At 43.6% G+C, this 16675-nt stretch overlaps 1 long non-coding RNA gene across 1 annotated transcript in view; it reads left to right on the top strand.

Moving 5' to 3' along the window:
• The first annotated feature begins 1965 nt into the window (after window positions 1–1965).
• The window catches only part of LOC135329590 (uncharacterized), a 31260-nt gene continuing 16550 nt past the window's right edge, over window positions 1966–16675 (top strand). Inside the window, exon 1 of the long non-coding RNA XR_010391152.1 lies at window positions 1966–2386. This is a non-coding gene — a long non-coding RNA (uncharacterized LOC135329590). The remainder of the gene's footprint in view (window positions 2387–16675) is intronic.

Genomic DNA, 16675 nt, shown 5'->3' with positions numbered 1-16675 from the left:
ATTGCTGATCTCTGCCCTGTGGTGAATGTCCATCTTTCTGCTCTTGTCCAAAGAGATGTCAAGCTGAAGAAAAACTTTACAGGATGGATTCTGATTTATTTACTTGTTTATTTTGAAAAGCGACTTAAAAGTTTACATTTCAGTCAACTGGAACTTAAAAGGAAATCTTTTATTTAGATCTCCCCCAGTGGAAAACTGAACAGTTCTGGCAAAATTGAAGTTTTTCCATGGAACATTCTGATTTTGTGAAAACTGCACTTTCTATTGGGGGGGAAAAATTGATCATTAATTTTTGACCTGCTCTACTTTTAAGGGTGATTCAAAAATATAAAGGCAAGATCTCTATTTCCTATGTGTAATATATCAGCATTTTTTTTTAGCGTGACTTGAACGCTGTTTCCTTAATGAAGAGGCTGGAAAAATTATTCAGCTTAAGGAAAAGTATTTTGTCAGTTTTAAAACTGTGGAAATTTAAAATGGGTATGTTAGTGCACACATTGGATTAGCAGCTTCCCTTTCTTTCTACCTAGATGGAGGATGTTAGACTGAAAATCCTGGTGTTAACTTAGTTATGAACATGTGTGGTAGGAGGCTTTTTTTTTTCTTTTTTTTTCTTTTTTCTTTTTTTTTTTTTTTGAGGACAACTAGAATACAGAAAAATCTGTTAGGACTGAAGTTGCTGAGAGACCTCCATTCGTGATATCTTTGTAACAGTGATTCCAGGGTAGAATTTATTGTTTGCAGGAGTGTTGTGATTTAATGCATTTTTTTGGTTTGATTTTTAAACTTAAAGATTACTTTCTTTTAACAGCCTTCTTTTTCTTAGAAAGTTAGGATAATCAAATGCTAAGTTTAAGTAACTAAATCTTCAAAAATTAATAAGTTTCAATTTAAGATTTGCGGCATTATAAGGTTAATACAAGGCCATTGTACAAATGTGGCATTTTCCTTACTCCTGCCCTCCAGTGTGATTGGGCAGCTTCTCAAATGTTCAGAGTTGCTTCAGGAAGCCCTGTCCCCACAAACATATTAATATAAATACTAACTTGATACTTTCAGACATGTACATACATGTACAAAATTGGTGTAGTCCATGCACCGAACACACATGAAATATTTCCTTGAATGTGGAGTGCATACAAAATGGCTGATTTGCAAAATGCCCAGAATGCAGCATGGTAGATGATTTGAAATGTTCCGGCAGGTGATAAGAAAGATATGCTATAAAATCATTTATATATATTTCAATTATAAAGAGAAGAAAAAAAAAGAAAGCTTGATAATTAACATGGCAGATAAGAGCAACTGTGACACTTTCCATAAATGCGCTGTATTTGATTTTGAAGTAGGGTTTAAGATTCTGGGGATGTGTTTAAAAGAGAAGCAGTATGTGCTCAGAGTTGAAAATGAGGAGATCATCTTTAGATCATCTTAAAAAATCTAACCACCCTACAGAAGTCCCCTACTCCTAATTGCCTTTGACACACAGCCGCCGAGGGAATGGGAACTGGGCTAATTAAAAGACTGCTGATGAACAGGAGGCCCTGCAAGGGAAGTCTGAGCTGGGGCGTCTTCTTCATGCCAATAACTATGCAAGGAGAAGACATCCAAAGATATAGCTGCTGTGGAAGTAACACTGGATGTGTGCTACATGCTTGCAGATTTTGAAATGAAATGCAGGGCCAATGAAGGCATAGATGTTAGCTGTCATGGGTGTTATGTTGGTCATTGGACGGAGACTTGGTAGCCAGTGCAGTGAGTAGTTTTGCTTAGTTTCAGGATGTGTAACCCTAGGTCCTGTGTTGGGCTGAGTTCCTATGGCTGTTCCTAAGGTATGCAGGTAGGAACTGGAGGTGGACAGCTGTGCAGCAGAAGGGGGAATAGGTATTTCCAGACAGCACTTTTATCTGCAGAGCCTATCACTAGGATGAATTAAAAAATACCCTGCTTTCTGTAGCGCTCTCCTCGCTTCTTAGCTGTTGCTCAGGCAAAGCTGTTATTAATTCAGGAGGAGTCTGCCCGAGCAAGAACTCTCGAGAGTCCAAAATATTTTGCAGAGAGTAAATACAAGAATTATTCACCTACCACAGAACAGCATCAGCCTCTGGGTGGAATGTAGGAGCTGTTTAACAGTGCGCAGAAACATTTCCCCACAGGTTTGGACAGGAATTGAAGGATTGTATGCCCAATTGAAACTACAACTGAAAGCAGTAAGTTGGACAGGCCCCCTCCCCTGCCTTGGTACAGGACAGGCTCGGAGGGAAGAGCACCACCTACCACAGTACCACACCGCTTCCTCTAGGATGCTGGGAGTTTTTCTGGAGCTCGCCCATCTGACCCAGTCCTCCACATGAGATCTGGCAAGATAATCGCTCCAAGTGTCTGGGTAAGTACTGTAAAATGCTTCAAATAAATGAATAGAAATCATCTGCTTCATAAATGCCAAGGGCTTTCAACATGTCGTTTCTTGGTAAACAAAGAATTTCAGCGTGACATAGGATGTGATTGGCCATGTTTGTTCCGTCATGCCCATTGGGGCGAATGTGAACAGAGTTGCACGGCTATCGTGTACATCCCACTTCAGGGTGGAGGATTTCTCTCTGCTGTGGTGGAGATGAAGGAGACTGCTCTGGCTACCTTGGACAGCTTGGTCTGCCTCTGGCCTGAAAACTCACATTTCTGTGATGGTAAAAGGCAGGTGGAAGTTCTGCTCGTGCTCAGTTTTGCAGAAAGTGCCATATACTATGATTAGAAAAAAAACAAAAACACTTTTTTTTTTTTTTTTGCGGACATTAGAATGCAATAAAAAAATGTGTCCTCCCCCCCGCCGCCGACTAAATTGATTACATCTGGTGGCATGAAAAAGATAGCCAAAATGTCAGACTGAGTCACACAGCCCCCTTGGGTGGTTATATTTATTTCAGGGTTGGAGCACTCATCAAAACAATTTATCCTTGGCTCTCCCTCTCTGCCTTCCCATCTCCATGCTTACAAACTCTTCTGTTCCCTAAACACTTGTGTTCAGCCTCAAGCGCCCCCATTCCCCAATCCTTCCCTTCTCCCACCTTTGCAGTCAAGCCCTCTCTATCTTTTCTCTCTTTGTCCCCAGTCCTGCCTCCCTTCCCCCTCCTTCCCCTTTGCTAAATCAACCCCAGCAAACTCTGCAGCTGTAATTCCCCACTGGGGATGGCAGAGGAAGCTGGAGCACAGACAAAGCTTGATGTTTCTAGCACTGTGTCACCTATTTAGTGTCTTGTTTCATGTCGCTCGGCGTTAAGTGACATGGTAAAAAATTGCAAGCCTGGTCCCTGCCATGGTTTCCATCATTGCAGCCATTGGCAGGGCAGCCAGGGTCGGAGTGTGACTCCAGCGTGTGCTGGGATAACCACGGCTCCGTCTCCAGCCTTTCCTGCCCAGGAGCACTCATGGCAGCACCCCACTCTTCCTCGCTGACTCTGCTTTCATGATTTGCTGCAGTGGCAGAGATGGCTCTGATGGGTCTTTTTTAGTGGATTATTTTATGGGCTCAGCTCACCTGTGTCCTGTGTTTTCTCTCCTTCAGAAAGCAGCGCTGGATGCAGCTCCCTGCAGCTGTTAGGTGGGGAGAAAGGCCATGCTGCAGTGGGTGGTGAGGACCTTATCTCCAAGAACGTGGAAACTCCTTTTCATCTTTGTTCTCAAACCCTATCCTTCTGTCCGTATTGCAAGGGGGATAACGACCTCCTCCCTGTGTCCTTGGGGACACCCTATACATCTTGGTCTATAAATCCTGTTGCAATCTACTGCCAAGTTACACCTGCTTTCACACCTTTTGCCAGACACGTTTTCAGAAAACTGGATGCTCTAGGATCCTCGTGGATAGAAATGGCTGCAGTAATGCATTTGTGCATTCCCCCCCCCCTCCCCCCCAGAGTGATGCAAGGTCCTGGTCTGGCAGGAGCAGGGGCTGAAGCTCTTGATTCCTTTCCCTGGCACTGGAGGATTGCCCTGCATGCTGCTCTTCCTCCCGCAGAAGGACCCCTTGCTTTCCCTGCCACTCCTGTGGGATTCCATCTCCAGTGAGGGAGATGGGGTTACCTACCACCCTCCTAGCTGGAGAGAAGGACACGAGAAGCTGTTGGCCCCAGCGCCTTTGAGCTAACCCTCTCTGCCCCATCTGTTCTGCGCTGGCTCTGGGACCTGCTTGCCATTCTAGGCCTGGGCAGTGGGTGCCTGTTATACAACACACTGCATTTTTTTTCCTGTGGTAAATCAGAACCCCCTGGGATCTGTTATTGTGCTTTTTTTTTTCCCCCAGGTATTTTTGTCTGTGAACCACAGAAAACTGAATAGCAGGAAATGAAGTGCAGATTGAGAACATGGTTGAGTGCACTTGCTAAAATAAAACACTGGGGGGGAGGAATGGATTCTTTTATAAATAGAAAGTGAAGTGTGTTTATTTTTTATTGATGAAGTATTTAATTGCGCTAAGGGTTTGAGAGATGTTGGTAGCAACATTTCAGACTGTGCATTCACTAGAAATATCAGTCAGTCTTTGGTATAAATACCTTGCTAGGTCTAACTCACCTGTTTTGTGCCTGGGAAGGCAAAGGAATGTCAGGATTTTTTGGTGCTCTCTGACATACCAATTTGGTGATCTTGCCAGCAGAGTCTGAGAAATTTACTGGTATCTTCTTAAACTGGACTAGCCACTAAGAATGTGCTCTTGGGAATCCGCTTCTCCCAGACAAGGGAGAAGTGGATTAAATGAGGACTGTGATGTCTCTGTTGTCTCTGCTGTCTTTGCATGCCCATGTGAGAGCTTGGTGCCAGACTGACAGTCCCATGGACCCAAAAGCTTGTTGAGTGAATGCATTTGGCAGCAGAAGGAGAAATTCTCTGCCTGTTGTCCCCACCCAGTGCATTTCAACTTTGGCCAAGCAGGATAACCCTTGGTTTCAAAAAGTGATTTTGGGCTCTGTGGTCTATTCAGCCTTTGCCCTCGGTACGGAGACTGCCAGCAAGGTGGGCCATGCCATGGGGCATCTGCCCGGGTAGTGCAATGTACGGAGATACCTGAGTTAGCGGTGAAATAGCCCTAGCGGGGAAGGTATGTTAGCTTGGATGCCATCACCATGCTGACATAGCTGTGCTGTTTCTGGTATGCTTGCTAACGCTAATTTGCTGAACTCTGCATGGCATTACATTGTGTCATGGAGCCCTGCCACAGAGTCTTAGAGCCTGCTGTCAGTTATGCCTCTAACTTTTGTTAAGCCAGGCAAGTTACATGAGCAGGCTGAGGGTATGGAGATAAGGACGCGACCTTTTAGATTATTCTGCTTGCTCTACTACAAATGCTAGATGGGTCCAGCCAAGACGTTGGGTTCTTTTGTGAGGTTGAACTGATCTCATTAATTCAGATGTCTAAAAGTAGCAGCCTCTAGTCATCAGTGAGCTGAACTGTGTTCTTTCAGGGGGTAAATCCCTATGTTCCATCTTCCATCTCTAGAGCCATCCTGCTCTCCCTGCATCTCTGAATCACTATCTGAAAGATCCCTTTTTTATTCTGTTTTAATCAAGTGAAAAATTATGAGACTTTAAGGGTAGAGGAGACCAGAACACTTGGAGTCTCCATGACCATGACAGGTCTGTGCATCATTGCAGGAAGCATAGGGTGTAACCAAGAGGCGTGCCAATAATGAATTAAATGGGGCTGCTTTTGTTTGGGATTTGTTTGATCTGAGCTATGTAAAGTGTCCAGGGAAGCTTTTAAGCACATGTTGAAGTCAGTGAGAGTTAATGACCTTTTTCAAAGCTTGCCTGAATCAGATCCTAAATGTACAGAAATCTGACTCATTGTTTGCATAACAGAGGGACCAATTATTGATCGAACCAATGTCTGTGGAGCGAAACTGTAATGAAGGAGCATCAGGCAAGTGTCCCCATCTCAACAGGCTTTCACTGCTTACTAGCTCAGCCTGTGCAGGGAAAGTCATCCTCCCCTTTGACTGTTCAGAGCCTGTGGTGCAGGCTGCACTTCCAGGCCAAATGGGAGCTGGGGAGACTGTCAGGAAAGATGCTTGCACCAGATCTCTCTGCAGGGTCTGTAGCACAGGCTGACGTGTGTTTGGTTCAAGTTCATCCGTCTGTCCCTATGGCCACAGGACAGAGCATGTTGAGTTGGTCTGAGCTTGTTTATGTTACCTATCCTATCTATTTATACCAAGTTACTTCCAAACATCCTGTCTTTACGTCACCTTAGTAGGGGAAAATGTACAGTTACGCAGTCTTCAGGTGAAATGGCTACCAGCTCACTGAGGAGACCTTGCCTGCGAGCGGATTGAGAGTTCATTTGCCTTCCCTGGGGATAAAAACCTCTCTGCAGCTGGTTGTGAGCTCCCACGAGAAGAGCTGGATCCGGTTGGATAGGAAAGGGTAGTTCCTGTGCTGGCCAGTGTGCCAGCGGTGGGTGGAAAGTGGAAGGAGGGGATTCAGACAGAGGAGAAATTCTAGAGGGGAGAGTAGATGCAAGAAATTCCTAGGAATGTTACAGAAATCAACATCCCCCCCTCTGCTCCTTCCAAACCAACCCACCTAAAAAATGCCGTTTTGTGGGCTATTTTGGAAAGGAGTCCATGCCTGGGGAATTTTTGGCTGATGGTTATGGCTTTTAGAAGTTTCTGGGAGATCAGACGAATAGAAACAGGAACCAGATGGGACTTCTAGCTGCTGGAAAGAAAGAAAAGGAAAAAAAAATCCATCCCATGTTTAAAATGTGAAGAGCACTTGTTCACTTTTGGGGAGCTTTCCCTTCACCCTGTATTTTAAAGTGATTTAGTCCACTTCCTTGATGTTCTCACAGGACATTTATCTGTTTTGTTCTTGTTCCTAGGATTTTTTCTTTTTTTTGCAATAAAAAGCAGTGTTCATTCTTAGGAGAATTTTAAGCCTTTGCCTTACTAGATAAAAAGAAAGTCAGTGGTTGGTTTTGTTCTTGCAACAGCCTCTACATGCTCTGGCCGTTCACTCACTGAGTTTATCTCTGTGAGGCTGCAAACCAGGAATTAGCACAGTGGTAGGGAAGAGAAGAGCAGAGTTGGAGGGGGTTCTGTGCTGCCAGCACTGAGCGTGCATAGGTCCTGGTTTAGGTGAGTGACCATAAAAGGGAGAGTTAAGCCCTTCTGGAACCTAAGATAGACCAAGAGATGGACCTCAGATGCATGGTGCCTGTACTGACCCAACTCGTCAAGCAATGTTGTATTTGTGGTATCTTGGCTGTTTGTTGGGTTTTGGGTTTGTGGATCCACAAAACAGTCCTAGTCCAGTCTCAGGTTCCATTTTATCAGATTGCTTGGCCCTGGAGCTGGTTCATTTCTGGAAAACATCCTAGAGACGGAGTAGGGGCCAAGGAGCATTTTCCAACTCCTGGGTCCAAGCTGGACTTCATGTTGTGAGTTGTGTGCTGGGACTGGGCTTGGCTGTGCACCATCCTCGCAGCCTTTTCTTTCTGGAGCAGTGAGCAGTCAGGGGACCAGTGTGGAAGCGTAGGCTACAAAGTGCTCCTGCTCTGCTCAGGAGAGCCATGAAATCTTATTCTGCAGCTGCTAGGAAGGAAGCAAAGGTGTTACCACACAGAGGATAGCTAGGTATTACTACACCTCCAAGCTTTGGCACTTCTTTTAAAGAGTTCTACTGCTAAAGAAATCTTTGAAGAGCTAATGAAGGAGTTTTCCTCCCAGTTTTCCAGATATTTACTCTTTCCTGGAAAAAAATACACTCTTCCTGTGTTCCTATCTTGTTTATAGTCTTCCTCTTCATTAACATCCTTTGATATTATTTCTCATGCTCTCTAATATGCTGCCATTTCCAAGGTAGCATCATCAGCACCAAGCAATGACCCTTGATAAACCCTCACCCATGGTTTGTATGTCAATATGAGTGAAAATAAGCGTATAATCTGTTTTTCTAGGGAACTGATTCGTGGCTTCAGAAGCAACGTAAGGACTATACTATGTGCTGTGATACTTATTAGTGGTGATGCACAAAGTCAACTGTAGATATTTTAAGACAGAATAGTTGATCTTTTGTTCACATTTTCAAATGTGCGTGCTTTTGAACACATGGCTTTAGTTCCATGGTTCTTCACAGATGGACCTAACTAAGCCAGCTCCTAGAACCCTCTGTTATGGTGACCAATTGATTAGATTAGTTTAAATGAAAAAAATGCCCTAAAATGTAGGGGTTTTGGTTTGAATGTCCAATTTGAGTTCTGACTTCTGTGGCTCTCTTTTTTTCCTTTGGCTCTAGATGGTCCGGCAGGATGTCCCATATTAGAATGTTGCTCAGTTGTTGTTGTTCTTTGTGGTTCCAGTGAGTTGTTTTTTTAGAAATGTCTGGAACGAAAGAGACATAGGGGACTTGATTCACAGGGTTTGTACAAAAGCTTTTATTTTCCCTTTTCCCCCTTCTTTTTACTTTTCATGGATCTGATGTACAAATGTTCTCAGGAGTGATGTGCTGAGATTTTAAAGGAAGGTGCTTATCACATGACTCAGGTGACTGCTGTTGTGGTTGAATCAGTATCATCCTAGGAATTTTGTTTGAATTTAGCTTCCAGCTCAAACAAAAGTCATCTGAGTAGGCAAGCTTTTACTGGTTTCACTTTGGCTTCCCACGTCAGTTTAATTTGGCCCATGTTTGCTCAAAATGTCTCCAGCTGTCTAGAAATTTGTTCCTAGCTTGCTGGAACGTTCACAGCCCTTTTGGCCAGTCTGACCTTAGTTGCAAGGGCTGGATGTTGTTTATTTCGGATAATTTTTACTAGCTCTATTTTATATAAAGCAACTCTCATAATTGAAAGACACAAATGTGTTGGTTGCTGTCCTTGTATTCACAGGTTATAAGTTACTGCTGTCCACAATGCTCAGGCATGCGATCTGTCAGTGAACAAGACTTCATTTTGTTCCATGGGAGTTTTTGCTAATATTTTTTTTAATATTATCAGTCTTTTTATTTCTCTGTTGGAAAGATTCCATGTGCTTCACATTAAGGACCAAAGTGTCAGAAGATTAAAGGACTGTCTTTTTGCTCGACTAATATGAATTGGATGCTGAACTGTGCACTACTCAGAAAACGAAATGCCTTCTAAAGAAGTAAGTGGTTGGAAGAAAGCAGTGAAAATCCATCAGATTTGCATGACTAATTAGCTTATCCACTGGTTATTATCCTTGTGTTTACTTGTAATGAGAATCTTCAAAGATTATTCTATATTGGACACGTAGCTAATTTTTGCTTACATAATTGTTTCCATACCCGGCTATTACTATGATGGGTGCAGTACCTTGATGCACACAATTCTATCTTGGACCAGGCACAAGTGCATCCTCTTGAGGGAGGTGATCTTGCACCCAGCAGTAGGGAATGGATCGAGTGCCCACCTAGACTGGACTGTGCATGAGAACTTTTTTTCTTCCCTCTGGAAGTGGGACTGATTTTCACAACTTCTTAGCAACCAGAGCCCGGCCTCGCTTTATGAGATGCAAGTGCCTCTGGGTGTCAAGTCCTAAATTTCAGTAGAGTACCTTGAATTATTCAGCTCCTCAGTTCTTCACAAGTATTCCTTTTGTGGAAGGCACTTCAGGGAGAAATTTTCTGTGTGTGTCTTTTTAATAGTTTTCTCAGTGTACTGTATGATTTCATGAGATAAATATGACCTCTGTGTTTGTTATCTTTAGGTATTCCTTACTCATCAGAGGTTGAAAGGATATGTGTTGTCTTCTTTAAAAAATGAAAGGTTACCTTTAAAAAGCTTCCTAAATTTCCATATATCCTGCAACTCTTTAAACTTATCCACTGTTCTGTGGGCAGGGGAATTAATGTTTGTGCCTAAAGCAGGGTGCAGAAACCATGTTGCCTTGGGCTTTTGAAGCTGTGTGGCTTAAACATAAAATTTGGTGGCTTTTTTTGAAGTCTTTATTATGCCGTTCTTTTAGAATGGTTAGTAGAACTGAAAAAGGGGATTGGTATAATAAAACTGACTTTTGACAAATCTTCCCAAACAGCTGAATTTTGGTACCTTCTCTTCCTGTGGGACAGAACCAAGCAGGTCAGTATCATTTCCTGTTTTCGGGCATTCTCAAACTCCCACAAGATACATAAAATTTTACATTTACTACAAAAGAGTCACCAAATCAAAAAAAAGGTATTAAAAAAATCTTTTGAGCCTGATAAGGCCTTTATTTCTACAAGGAGACAAAATCTGTATTTGTGGCCTAAATTGTCCACTTCCTTCCAAGAAAACTAATGCCTGAACCTAATGTCATTGTGAAAGCTGATTATGTCAGCTCAGTGACATTTGTCTTTTGCATAAAAGTTATCAAAGTTAGAAACAGAACTCTTAGGTGTGCGCTAGGTGCTTTTTGCCCAGAATCGAAGTTCCTAATATGTTTGGGGGTTTCATCATTTCTATTCCTTCTTCAGTCTGAACAAAGGAGACAATTACTGCGTTCTCCAACCATTTCTCTCTCCTTTCCATAAGTTTATTATAGAGTTTATAGGGCTTTTATAAAATATTATCTCCGTGTTTGGTACACATTCAGAGCTTCTGCCTGCCATTGCCTGGACAGTCAAATGAGTGACATTATTTCCTTTGAACTGTGGCTGAATTTATGCAGTGCTCTCCATGCTTCGGGTCTCAAAGGTTCCCCAAACCAGGGTTTAGCAATGAGGAAGTTCCCAGAACAGCTTGGGGTAGACAGGAGCGAGACCACCTTGGCAGGGTGCCCCCTCCCAGGGAGGAGAAGGGAGGACCGGGAGGAGAAGTGCTTAAGATCCAAACAGGCCCAGTTGTATCTCTGCTCTGGGAAAGCCTTAATGGTCCTGATTCAGCAAAGCTGGTAAGCACGCGCTCACCTCTAAGCATATGAATATCCTTGCTGACTTCCCTGGGACTAGACATGTCCCTACAGCCTATGCTTAAGTGCTTTGCTGAACAGGGGCCAAAGTCCAACGTGGAGCCACTCTACTACCACCGACTCCCTGTTTGGCGCCGCACCGTGGAGTTGGCCCTCCTCTGGCGCTGGAGGACCTTACGAAATCCTGGCCCTGACAGAGAGCAGATGCATTATTGGGAAGCCCTCGGGTCATGAGAGGGCTAATAGTCACATTCCTGGCTGGGATGGCGAAAGATTTACGCTGGGCGCTCACTCGCCTCGCCCTGCACTAGGCCGGCTCCCTGCCTCACCAGCCCCCTCGGCTTTAATTGTTGTGTTAATGGCCCTTTTATTTGAAGCAGATCCCCTGGCTTACAGAGGAGAATGTCATTATGTCGTATTTTAGATGTATTTACATTCTCCTTGCCACAGGGATAACATTCTAATTATTTTCTATAGCTGACAGCACCAGCGTCTCTGGTATTAGGGACCCCTTAGACCTGATTACATGGTCTGTTTTTCTTCAAATCACCCACAAATGACAGTGTGGAGCAGGTTTATTATCAATTGACGTACCTTTGCTTAACGCAACTTGCTCCCAAAACAAATGTACTGAAAAGAGAATACATGTTTAGAGCATGTGTCTTTGCTTGCGTGAAGGCAGATGGGCTTAGGAGGTTAAGCCAACGGTTAACCTCTTCTTCAGACTTCACTGCACACCCCTGCCAGGGCTGCACAGTGCCATGCTGCGTCGCGCTCCCCGTGCAAACTGTGTCCAAAGGCTATCGAAAAGGATTGCTGTAAATTACACAGCTACTGTGTCAAATGGGGAATAACAAGAGCACCTGGAGGGAGTGGAGGTGCGCAGCAGAACGAAGGAGAAAAGGAGGATTTTAGTTTAGTTTTGCAGTGCATTATAGAGGCACCGCAGTCTGGTTGAGATGGCGGGAGTCACTACGGCTAAGGGGTCTTGCCTGTGTAAGAAGTGGCTTATAGGGCGGAGAGGAGCCGGGACCCATCACTGGGGAGCTGAGCAGGTAATGGTGCCCTGAGCACAGCGCAGCCAACAGAGAGGGTGGTGAGAGGAGAGACCTGGCAGTGCAGGTCGAGGGTTGCACAGAGGAAAGCCTTGCAAGGGAAGACGAGTCAGGAGAAGCCTGACAACTTCACAAGAGGAGGTGGGACGGGGACTGTAGCAGGGCTAGAGCAGAGGGGTGACTTCAGAGCAGGGATGATGCCTAGGAGCTGCCCGGGGAGCAGTGGGGACACACACAAGTAGGGACAGCAATTGAGATAACGAGAGTGAGAGAGTTATTAGAACAGAATGATTTGATTTATCCTGAGTCATTTATTCACTAAATTTTCCCCCTGAGATTTTAAACAGACTGAAGTGGTTTCAAATGTTGTCATTATTTAGAACAATTCAACGAAATGCTTGTTGCTTTGAAAAAAAAGGGAGGGGTGAAGGACCAGGAAAGAAAGAAAGGAAAAATAAAAGTCTGGATGGTCTGGTTTGCCACATTTGAATTTTATTGCCAAATTGGGATGGGTCAAGAAAATCACTCTTTCTGTTCTCTGAGCGGGAAAGTTTCACTTACAAAGCCCCTTCTGGTGTGAATGCTTACCCAAGCTTAGATGCAGTCTCCATGTGTATTCAAACATGAAACAACAAAAAGCAAGTATTCACGCTAGTGAAACCCTATCATGGAAATGTCTGCACCAGAACACCTGAAGACAGAGACAATTTCATTACAAAATTCAGGCGTGTCTTCATGGAGACTTTTCTCCTTGCAGCTCTAGAGATTATTTTATACTTGGAGCTGTGGGGCATGCAAGGCATTTTAAGAGCAAATAGAAAGGCAAAGATGCTGTCCCAAGGAAGTTACAATTTAAGTCAGACCGAAGCAGAATGAAAATGCTAGCTGGTATTAAAAACCAGAAGGTGGGCACTTTTATTTGGGAAGCAAAGACTTCCATTACGTTGTTTAGTTTTTAGCGTTCTTGTGTGCATGTGTGACTTCTGTAGCCATTTTTAGCCTCAGATCTGAAGGAAATGGGTCACACTCCTTTCCCCAGTAACTTTTGAGCCTATTTGCCAGTTTCAGTCCAAGGTGAAAGAAGTGTACAAGTCTCAAAGGTATTGTGTTTTGTGGGGAAAGAGGAAAAAAAAGGCTGTGGTAAGCAGTATTACTAGACATCTGAAACTGAGAGAGGGAGGGATGGATGTTACATTGCAGCCATTGGAGAAGTTCCCATCCCAGCGTGCACCTCGGAGTTGTGCCCTATAAGAAACAGGATAATTCAATCGTGAGCACACAAATTCCGGCAGAGCAGCACCCACAAGTTCCACTTATCATGAAGTTACGTGTTTGTTTTCAATTTACTTGTATGCATTTGGTAGATTGTAGTTTGGGGACGCTCCTTTTGGATCAAAGAACTATGCATCATCACAGCACCCCCCACCTCCACTGGCAGCATTTTGAGGGGAGGGTGACAGTGGGTCATCTTCCTGTTGGCCATAGTGGGAATGGGAGAAAGAGGATGAATTACAATTTTACTACCACTGTTTTTATGTTGGACTGCCTAATAGAACTGGAGTATCTGCAACCCAGGCTTGCTTTGATCAATCTGTTGGACTCAGTGTGGGCAAAAGAATGACAAAGAGTTGGACTAGTTTTCTACCAACTTCCATTTGTAGAGTTTCACTCTATTTTCCAGTATGTGTTTCCAATCCAGGTTTGCTGCCGTTTGAGTTGTAAGGGATGAGTACTAGTGGAAAGAAAAGGTTTATCTCTGATGTTTCAATACTTCCATAAAGTGCATTTCAAATAATGCGTTTAGTTGTGAAATCAGTCATCGATGCCATATTTGATAGTTACAGAAGTTTGTTGGAAGAGCTCCTGATCAGTTGACTTGATTTTCATAACACCCCAGAAGAGAATAAATTGCAAGCTTTCACTGCAAGTACTCTGCAAAGCTTGAATTGTTAAAGGAAAATATTTATGAATAACTCAGAAGAGGAAATGTGTCCTAGAATTGTGTGTCCTGTTGGCTAATTGTCTGATAACAGAATGAAGAAGAAAGGCCATATCCATTAGTTCAAATTATTTGCTAAAAATAGTCTGCTCATAACTTCTGGGTAGTTGTGCTTGGCAAGCTAAATGTTAGTGTGAAGAGCATCCCAAAGATTTGGGGCTTTGGTTCCTTTTATAAAATAAACAACGATTGGATTACAGCACTGACTTGGTAGAAAAACAGTGTTATATGCTTCTGTAGAGCTTTTTTCTGAAGAGTGATTCACAAGCTATACTGATAGAGCACTCTTCTGAAGCGGTCAATATATAGCACAGCTGAAAGATAAGGAGGAGCCATAGTTTTGCCAGAAGCTCTGAAAGGCTCTGACATGCATGCAGGACATGCTGGAGCCCAGGACAGCAAAACTCTAGAAAAGTTGAGGTTCCATAAATACAAGAGTGAGAGTGCTGGTAGAAACTGTGGTGTAGACAGACTTGGGCATTATGCCTCCACCATCTAACAAATGCCTTTCTATGCTGTAGGCTCCACCATCATTATCTTACCTCCAGTGGGGTCTTGCCGGTAGAGAATCACAGGTGACACTTTTTCATGGAGCTCACTTTATCTTCATCAGAAGGTTGAAGGGCTGAGTCAGCCCTGCCGGGATTTGAACCAGTGGTTCCAGGAAGTCTGGGTATTTCAAACCTAAGGCTTAGACCTCTAATCATCCCCTTATCTAAACTGCCTAACATCTGAGTCTGCAAAATTGGGTTGGAAATCTCACACAAACACGCTTTCCCCAGCGGCATTTCTGCGTTTATTTGCCATTGGAGCCTGGGATTACAGAAGGGCACAAAAGATTCAGCTTTAAAACCAAAGGTTTAACCCAAGTATTGCGTGAAGGCCCAGTCGTTGATTGATGGCTTGCTTACCACTTGCTGACAACCGGAGAGGTTCAACTTCTGGGGTCCAAACCCTGAGTTAACTCTCTGAGATGCAAGTGTTTACCCTCTTGGGCCACAAGCTTGCGGAACCCAGTTCTTTTAAGTTCATTTCTATATCTGCTGGGGGGGGGGGGGGTAGGAAGGGGTCAACTGCTTTCTTGTAACATAAAAAGGAACAGTTTCATCCCAAAACCTCTGCTCCTCAATACGTGCCCAACGGTTTTTTCAACCCAAGAATCCAAAGAGAAATGGTGTGGGGTTCTGCATCTATCAGGCCTGCGTCTCTCTGAATCCCTCCCCTGGTATCTTTAGTGTCTAATGCCTAGTTTCAGCCTTACCTGATCACAAAGTCTAGAGAGTTGGAAGACATGAAATTCTTACAGGCTTTATGAAATGGGCTGGTTGAATGGAGATGACAGACTAAATTAGCACCACTGTGGGGAAAAGGTTGCAGTGTTCATTCATTCCTTACTAAAAAGCAGAGAATTCTCCAAGGAGGCGGGGGAGAGGGGATGCAAGGGGCTTTCTGATTTCGCCTAGCTGTAGAAAAGTTCTCATCAAAACTCTCGCTTTATCAGCCATCTCTTTTTGCAGTGGCACCTTAAAAAACAAACTGGCTTTATTTGTGCCCCATCTCTCAGAGCTGCTTGCTTATATGACGTTTTTATTGATAACATGTCTATATGGAAGTTCTTCTTTATCTCCACTTTAGTCCCATCACTGAAGGAAAGGCACATCCCATGGCTTAGTGCCACCTTGAATGGTGTGATACAACAGAAAGGAGACTTTCCAGTTTTGTACCCTAGTCAAGAAAGGAAACCGGTATAAATAATTTCTCACAGATCAGCGGTTTGATGTGTTTGGCTTCTTTTAGAATAACTGTGAGTAGATGCATGATAAATTTCTCATTTTAACTGATACAGCACATCTCTGGAGAAACAGACTGCTGTTTGCTGCACATCTGTAGTAGTTAAGCCAGATTCCTCTGTTCTGATTTCTCAGATAGGGTGAGTGATGATGTTTGTAAATGTTAATTTTAAGTTTCCTCAAATTCTAGTGTGTACAGCTCCAAAATAGTCATTTTCTGTAAACATTATTGCTTGAAAAAGTCCTGCCACTTCAATATCTGGTGAAAATGAATGCACATTACATACAGAGTTGGCCAAGATGCACCCATCTATAAACATAGAGTTACTATTCATGGAAATTTCTTTTATCCTCTTTCCAGTTGTGCAACCCACCTTACCACCCCAACCCCCAGCAATACTGCATTGTAAATTACCTTCCTTTTAAAAACCCTCTCCCCTCAGTGCTTTTCATTCAGGAGATAGAAGGGAGCTCTGGGCTTCTTGTCTTCAGATCAAATACATGCTCCAGACTCTGGGTATTCACCTGAGTTATATGAACCGCTGTGCTATAGCTTGTTGTGATACGTTTCCTTGTCTTGATTGACTAAGCTCTGAAAGATCGGCATCTGCTTCAGCGTTGCCCCGTCAAGGAAGTCCATTAGCCCTGTGTTTGTATCGTCTTTTCTCCCGACTTTTTCTCGCCTTACCCACTGTGGTCTGCAGCAGCTTTTGTCTTGTGTTCAAGATCTATTTTAGATCCTAAGGTCCTGGGGCAGGGATCTTGTCGTTGTGGTTGCCTGTGAAAAGCCACCTATTGTGCAATGGATATTAGAAATATTTAGGGCGATGGAGGTACTGCAGTTCAGTTCTGGAGCTGAAGCTCTCCAGAATCTCTGGAACGGGAAAAAGTTGGGCTTGTAGCTGTTTCCAATTAGTTACTCAGTGGCTATCCATAACT

Source organism: Dromaius novaehollandiae, chromosome 12 (genome assembly GCF_036370855.1).
Source record: "Dromaius novaehollandiae isolate bDroNov1 chromosome 12, bDroNov1.hap1, whole genome shotgun sequence".
Lineage (NCBI taxonomy): Eukaryota > Metazoa > Chordata > Aves > Casuariiformes > Dromaiidae > Dromaius > Dromaius novaehollandiae.
This window is presented reverse-complemented; position numbering and strand designations above follow the sequence as displayed.